Raw genomic sequence first — 8509 nt, forward strand, 5'->3', positions numbered from 1 at the left:
GCCGGACACCATTGTCGCAAAACCGGACTGAACTTCTCTCTCTCCGTCGCCGTGAGTGCCTCCGTGTCTTTCGCCAACTCGATCAAGATATCGATGGGATCCTCGTCCACCTCCACGATCATGCTATCGACATGATCATGCCCTGTCTCTAACACCTTGGTAAAGGCAGTATTTTAGTTGTCCCTGTAGCCTTTCCTGCTTCTTTTCATTTGGTCTATGTTCTTTCATTTGGTCTCTGTTCTTATAAAAAGACTCTTTTGTAATAATGAGAGAGATTGGAAAGTGACCTTTTCTTCATTGGTTTGCCTGTGTTGGTGTTTTGTCTGTATCCTGAATCCTCTTGATTCAGGTGGTGGTTCCTGTTCATCTCTCTCTACAGAGAGTTATTCTGTTATCTCATCCCGTTCAAAGAATTTCTGTTTTACCGAGGAATACTTTGTTCTCTCTTCTGGCGGGGTCAGTGGATCTGATAAAACTGGCGAAAGTGACCTTCAATGAATTCTTCCAGATTCCGATGACTGCGAGAGATGAAAAATGGTGCACGATTTGGCCGAGGGGCTTGAATCGATCTTTAAGGAGTATACCTCCTTCGTTGCTTCATGCGGTGAGTGATTTTGTTTCTTATGACGTAAAAATTTCACTGTTTCTTCGAATTTCTGATTTGAATTTCGTCGCAGGGAATCGGCAGACCTACATGCCGTTCTTGCCGCCATTAACGCGATGCAATCAGGACTCGAAATTAACGAAACTGTGGAAGAAAGCGAAACCGTGCACAGCTGGAATGGAAACCGGACAGGCCGTCGTCGGCGGTGGAGGCCCGATCGCCGGAACTCCGTCGTGGAGGGCCTTGCGAAGTGAAGCCAGCGGGATTTCACGGAATGGTTACGGAGTGGTTTTTTAGAAATGAGAAATAGTTTTAAGTGGTATGTGTGTAAATAGAAAACTTTAGGTGTTAAATGAGTAAATAACATAGTTTTACGTGTTATGTATGTAAATAGAAAACTTTTGTTTGTAAATTAAACTAAACAAAATTATTAAGTGATTTTACAATAAATTAAAATAAAGTCTTATTTTAAATTATTTGGACACAGGTGAAAGTTGATTGCAACAATTATTTTAGAAATTTTTTTGGGCTTGAACGAATTAAATTTTTTTTTTTTTTAGATGTTATATCTCTCCAACACTAGCGACCCACTTTTAAGAATGGTGCTCTGCCATTGGATTTTGATGTCTTTGTGCATTTTATCGTAAGCTTATACACTTTTATATGTTAAATCTTAAATCTAAGATCATAGTTTGAGTCAAAACACTCAAGTTTCATTTGTGACCGCTTTACTAGTACTTTTTAAAGCAGCTTAATTTGATTGGTTTATCATATAGACCCTTGATATATCATTAAAAAATTATCTTGATCGGGCATGAATCCCGAGGCAAAATCAAGCCGGAAATTTCAAAAATTAAATTTGGGATCACATGAACTTCGATTTCATAAAACTTACAGTCAAACTGTGCGTCTCGGAAATACGAACCCAACGACATCAAATTCGACTCAATCCGAGCCCAAATGAATCCAAATCAAGGACTCGAAGCACTATTTGAAAGTTTGAACCACAATTTGAGTTACCAAACGGTTTCCAAACATAAATTGTTATAATCGAATCGAGTGGCTCGACAAGACGAATCCAACGAGCCCAAGATCACCAAATACCGACATCGTTAAGACCTTCAAATAGCTGACGAACGGTATACGATCAAGAAATTTAATATCGGTCGTCCACCTAACTACTCCCCATTTACCCCTGATCTCTCACCTATAGAAATATATAAATAGACCCCTCATTTATCTTAAAAGATGACACAAGAAAAAGAAGAGAATGATATGAGGGAAGAAACTCCTCCTCGACCACCGCCAAAATTTCGCCCGACGCCCAAATAACGCTGGAATTCTGTCCGATGTCTAAGTGACGCTGGAAATCTGCCAGACTTCCACGGGATACCGAAATTCTTCCCAACGCCCAAGTGACGTCAGAATTCCGCCCAACTTCAACGGGACGCCAAAATTTTGCCCAAGTAACATCAGAGTTCCGCCCGACGCCGAAACTCCGCCCAAGTGACGCTGAAATTCTGCCCTACTTTCAAACAACGCCGGAATTCTATCCGATCTCCAAGTGACATCAGAACTCTGCTCGACATTGTAAATGGATTTCAATTCAAAATTGAGTCATTTTAATATGACTGTCATAACTTTTACGGACGAGTCAGCCTCTTGTATCTCAAGCAAACACTAGTGGAATTATTTCAACTGGGAATGACCTCGTGATTTTTTCCCTTTCCAGGGTTTTTCACGTAAAAATCCTGATGTTCTTTCATCTTCTGTTTGTGTGATGAATATCCATACAACGCTAAGACGAATATTTTCTAACTCTATCGCCGCATATATTCTAGCCTGCAACAACCCTATAGTTAATTAAACCCAAATGATAATATGGTTGATTTTGGATTTCCAGATCTATCGAAATCTAAACTGAAAAATTAATTTAGTCAAGATTTTCAACTTGAACAGAATCCGAAAATTAACTGGTCAATTCAAACCCATATTTTTATGAGTCTGGCTCGAGTCAGATTATTATTTACACCTCCATTGATAACAAAAGTAAGCGTGCTTGAAATGATAATGATGAGATGGATGTTTGGCAAGACAAACAATAAGTTGAGTAATATTTAGACTAAAGGACTACTAGTAATAGCATCTTTTGAAGGTAAAAGTGATGAAAAATAAAGCTAGGAAATATTGATAAATTTTGTGAATAAGATTTATCAGACTCATCTATAACTCAAAATTTTCCTACCATAAATCTACATAGATTTGTCTTCTCGCACCATTTACATAAGATATTATGAGCTCAATTTTTCCTCTACAGATCATGCATATGTTGCTTTACATGCTTGTTAATTACCTTTTATCTAGAGATGGAGGTCAGAATGATCATAATAAGCTACAGATGTCAGAAGGACCGTAGTCGGCAGGAGACAGAGGTCCGAAAATACCATAATATAAGGGTGGTACTCCGAGAGAACTCTTGGCATCAAGTGGTGGCCCGGCAGAAGTTCGAATCTCAGGTTGTGGTCCGGTAGAATTCTAGGCCTCAAGTGGCGGTCCAATAGAAGTCTGGGACTCAGGTGGTAGTCCGGCAGAACTCCATAGTCAGGTGGTATCCTGGTGAAGCTCAGGGCCTTAAATAGTGGTCTGGCAGAAGTACGGGTATCAGGTGGTGGCCTGGTGGAGCACATGGTCTCAAGTGGCAGTCCAGTGGAAGTCCGGGCCTTAGGTGGTGGCCTGGTGGAGCACAGGGCCTCAAAATGGTGGTCCAGCGAAGCAACGACATAAGGCGGTGGTCCGACGGAGGTGAGGGCCTTAAGAGGTGGTCCGGTGGAGGTGAGGGCCTCAAGTGATGGTCCGGCGATGGTCGAAGAGGAGTTTCTTCCTTGTCTTCCTTCTCTTTTTCCTTCTTCTCTTCTTGCTCCCCTCCTCTCTCAAGAGAAATGATTGGTCTATTTATAGAATTATGGAGTGGCATGACCCGTAAATAGGTGAGAGATCAAGGGCAAATGGGGAGTGGTTGGATGGACGGCCTATGTTGAATTCGTTGATCATGGATCGTTTGATGGACATTTAAATGTCTTAGTGATGTTGGAATTCAGTGATCTTGGGCTCGTTAGATTCATCTTTTCAAGCCGCTCTATTCGACTATAAAAACGTTAAGTTTGAAAACTATTTTGTAACCCAAATTATGGTTCGAACCTTCCAACAACGATTTAGATTCATTTGGGCTCGGATTGAGTCGAATTTGGTGTCGTTGGTTTCATATTTCTGAGTCATTCAGTTCGACTTCAAGTTTGCTGAAATTGGAGTTCAGATGATCCCAATTTTAATTTTGGAAGTTTTCAACTTGATTTAGCATCAAGATTCGTGCCCGATGAAGATAATTTTATGATGACTTATCAATAATATATTAAGGTAAAAATATCGTCTTCATATTTTTAATATATAAATAATTGTTTATGATTTTACCAATTAAGGTTTTCGCTTAAGGAAATTTTTGTTCGTAAATTAATCTAAACAAAATTATTAAGCGAATTTACAATAAATTAAATGAAGTCTTATTTTAAATAATTTGGAGACAAAGGTAAAAGTTGATTGTAACAATTATTTTAGAATATTTTTTGGGCTTTGAACGAATTTAATTTAAAATTTTATTTTTATTTTGAGATGTTGTAGCTCTCCAACACTAGCAACATACTTTAAGGAATGGCGCCCTAGCATTGGATTGTGATGTCTTGTGCATTTTATCGTAAACTGATACACTTTTATATACTAAATCTTGAATCTAAGATCATATAGTTTGAGTCAAAATATTTAAGTTTTATGTGTGACAGCTTTCTTACTGCTTTTTAAAGCAGCTTTTTAATTTATGTACTACAAAATTGCTTTAAGAAGTAAGAAAGTTATCCCAAACAAAGCATTAATCATAAATCTAAAATTGGCTATGTAGCTAATCACCTAAGTTATTTCAAATTGGTTTAACCTTAAAAAAATAACAATCATATATTAATCTAGGATTTAAAATAAATTATAGAGGCTTCATCTTATTAAAGCTGATGAAGGCAATAAACATAGTTCCTTCTTAAAATTATACATATAATTTTATATTTAATAATAATAATGCATGTTTATGATTACTATGAATATTCACAATTATTTAAATTAAAAAAATCATCTCTATTAATCTAAGTAAATTTACTAAGATATTATGAGCTCAAATTTTCCTCTACAGATCATGCATATGTTGTTTTACATGCTTGTTAATTACCTTTTATCTGGTGATGGAGGTCAGAAGGATCATAATAAGCTACAAATGTCAGAATGATCGTAGTCGGCATGAGACAGAGGTCCGAAAAGACCGTAATAGAAGGGTGGTACTTCGAGAGAACTCTTGGCATCAAGTGGTGGCCCGGCAGAAGTTTGAGTCTCCGGATGTGGTCCGGTAGAATTCTAGGCCTCAAGTGGCGGTCCGATAGAAGTCTGGGACTTAGGTGGTAGTCCGGCAGAACTCCGGCGTCAGGTGGTATCCCGGTGGAGCTCAGGGCCTTAAATAGTGGTCTGGCAGAAGTACGGGTATCATGTGGTGGCCTGGTGGAGCACATGGTCTCAAGTGGTAGTCCGGGCCTTAGGTGGTGGCCTGGTGGAGCATAGGGCCTCAAAATGGTGGTCCAGCGGAGCAACGACATAAGGCGGTGGTCTGGCGGAGGTGAGGGCCTTAAGTGGTGGTCCAACGGAGCAACGACGTCAAGCGGTGGTCCGACGGAGGTGAGGGGCTTAAGTGGTGGTCCGGTGGAGGTGAGGGCCTCAAGTGGTGGTCCGGCGATGGTCGAGGAGGAGTTTCTTCCTTGTCTTCCTTCTCTTCTTGCTCTCCTCCTCTCTCAAGAGAAATGATTGGTCTATTTATAGATTTATGGAGTGGCATGACCCATAAATAGGTGAGAGATCAAGGGCAAATGGGGAGTGGTTGGATGGACGGCCGATGTTGAATTCGTTGATCATGGACCGTTTGATGGACATTTGAATGTCTTAGTGATGTTGGAATTCAGTGATCTTGGGCTCGTTAGATTCATCTTTTCAAGCCGCTTGATTCGACTATAAGAACGTCAAGTTTGAAAACTATTTGGTAACCCAAATTGTGGTTTGAACCTTCCAACAACGATTTGGACTCATTTGGGCTTGGATTGAGTCGCATTTGGTGTCGTTGGGTTCGTATTTCTGAGTCATTTAGTTCGACTGTAAGTTTGTTGAAATCGGAATTCAGATGGTCCCAATTTTAATTTTGAAAGTTTCCAAGTTCCAACTTGATTTTGCATCAAGATTGGTGCCCGATGAAGATATTTTTTTGGTGATGTATCAATAATATATTAAGGTAAAAATATCGACTTCATATTTTTAATATATAAATAATTTTTTATGATTTTACCTATTAAGTTCGCTTAAGGAAATTTTTGTTCGTAAATTAATCTAAACAAAATTATTAAGCGAATTTACAATAAACTAAAGATTCTATTGAAAGTAATTTAGATATAAATTAATATTCTCAAAAGCGATCACCACGGGTTTGTGGAGCACTTGGTTAGAGCGTAATTCTCAAAGCTTTGTTGATGGCCCTGGGGTCGAGAGTTCGAGCCTCTCCCACCCAACGTAAATTAAAATTTGACTTCAACTTTTTTAATAGATAAATAATTGTTTATTATTTTACCAATTAAGTTTATCACTTAAGGAAATTTTTGTTTGTAAATTAATCTAAACATAATTTTTAAGCGAATTTACAATAAATTAAATGATGTATTATTTTAAATTATTTGGACACAAAGGTGAAAGTTGATAGCAACAATTATTTGAGAATGTTTTTTGGGCTTTGAAGGAATTTAATTTTAATTTTAATTTTACTTTTTTTTTTATCATGAAATGTTATAGCTCTCCAACACTAGCGACACACTTATTAAAGGAATGGCACCCTGTTATTGGATTGCACGTGATGTCTTGGGCATTTAGGCTTTATTTGGGGCGGCTTTCTTAATATTTTCCTAAAAGCAACTAAATAGTTCAAGAAATTTTTGTACTAGACGCTGCTTTATAAAGCAATAAAAAAGCCGTCCCAAATGAAGTCTTAATCGCAAACTTATACACTTGTATTTGCTAAATCTTGAATCTAAGATCATATAGTTTGACTCAAAATACTCAAGCTTTGTTTGTCCAGCTCTTTAGTGCTTTTTAAGGCAGGTTTTTAATTTTTTACTACAAAATTACTCTAAGAAGCGTTAAGTAAGACGTCCCAAACAAAGCATTAATCATTAGGTCAAAATTGGCTATGTTGCTAATCACCTAAGTTATTTCAAATTGGTTTAACTTAAAAAAAAATAACAATCATATATTAAATGAATATCTTCTATGTTATCTTAGAGGTGTCAAAATGAATTTTTGTGTTGGTTTTGAGTCATACTCGAAATTGACTCGCTACTAAAAAAAATCAAGTTGAGAAGGGCAGCCGAGAAGGGCCAACAAGCGAGCGAGCGTGAGTTGCGACTGGGTGAGCACGAGCAGGACGAGCGACGAGGGTTGATTCGAACTCGAAATTTTCGATTTTGATTCAAGTCAAAATTTTGAGTCATGTCAAATATTGATATCTCTATGTTACCTCAGCAATTGAACCTTATCATTTTCGCCTTGAAATGATTGTGCTCCCAAAGCAAACCTACACCATCCTACATAACCTCAAAAACAATATGAATACCTCCATGTTTCTAGGACAACAACCTACTCGTCCTATTCATTAGTTTACTATGCATTAAGAACAACTGATTGACAACCCAAAACCGTCATGAGGCCTCAACAACTTTGCCTACACTCTCGAGAATGTGCGATCCAATATATAACAAGCTTATTGTGTTCGATGCATAATTTAAATTCGCAGCATCCTTTATGTTATTAGTTCTATTATAAAATCACCCTGTTGTAGGTCTGAATATTTACAACGATAGAGAGATAGAGAATTTAACATCTTAGCTTTACATTAAACCCTAAACACAAAAAAGATGAGTACAAGAATTGTAATAGACATTAGAATTTTTATGTGAAAAAACTTCAAAAAGAAAAAAAGAAAGGCTTGGTAATGTAAAATATCATGTGAATGAAAATAATTAAGCTAAAAACACTATTACAATAACTAAGATCAAAACCGAACAAAAAAAGATCGAAGAAAAGACGCAATTGTAGGAGCCTAAGTTCATAGTTTTAAATATTTTAAATATAATTTAAAATTTGTTTTATAATGAAGAAAAGACGTGTATGATCAACTATGAAATGATTAGGGAAAGATGAACCATTAAAAAATGAGTTGTTGGAACTTTTATTTAATGTCCATCAACTTCTTCTTTTCCTCCTTTTTTTCTATTATTAAATTTTTAAAAAAATTAGTCTTGTAATATCTATAAATATGAGCTGATATATATTCTAATTTTCAAGTTTGAAATTAAATAATTTACTAAAGAAGTGCTATACATTTGTGTGGTGCTTAGTAGCTTCAAACCGGATTTAATTTTTGAAGTCTTCAACTAGTTTTTTGCCTCGAGATTCGTGCCCGATCAAGCTAATTTTGTGATGACGTATCATATATATATATTGGAATTTGAGAATGATGATATGTAACTTCTCTTTAAAATTTATTTTTAACTTGAATGATGAGTCTCTCATGATAACTTAACATTTAATTGTTTAATTGTTCCATTTGGATGGCAAATTTCTTTTCTTTTTTTTTAGTTTTGAATGAGATCATATTAAATTTAATTTATGGAGATTTATTAAGATAATTAAAATTAAAAAAATTCTAGAGAAAAAAAAATGAGGACGAAGTTGGTATATTTATAAATAAGTAATTGTTATGATAAATATACATATATAAAC

The sequence above is a fragment of the Dendrobium catenatum genome, unplaced genomic scaffold (assembly GCF_001605985.2).
Source record: "Dendrobium catenatum unplaced genomic scaffold, ASM160598v2 fragScaff_scaffold_586, whole genome shotgun sequence".
NCBI lineage: Eukaryota > Viridiplantae > Streptophyta > Magnoliopsida > Asparagales > Orchidaceae > Dendrobium > Dendrobium catenatum.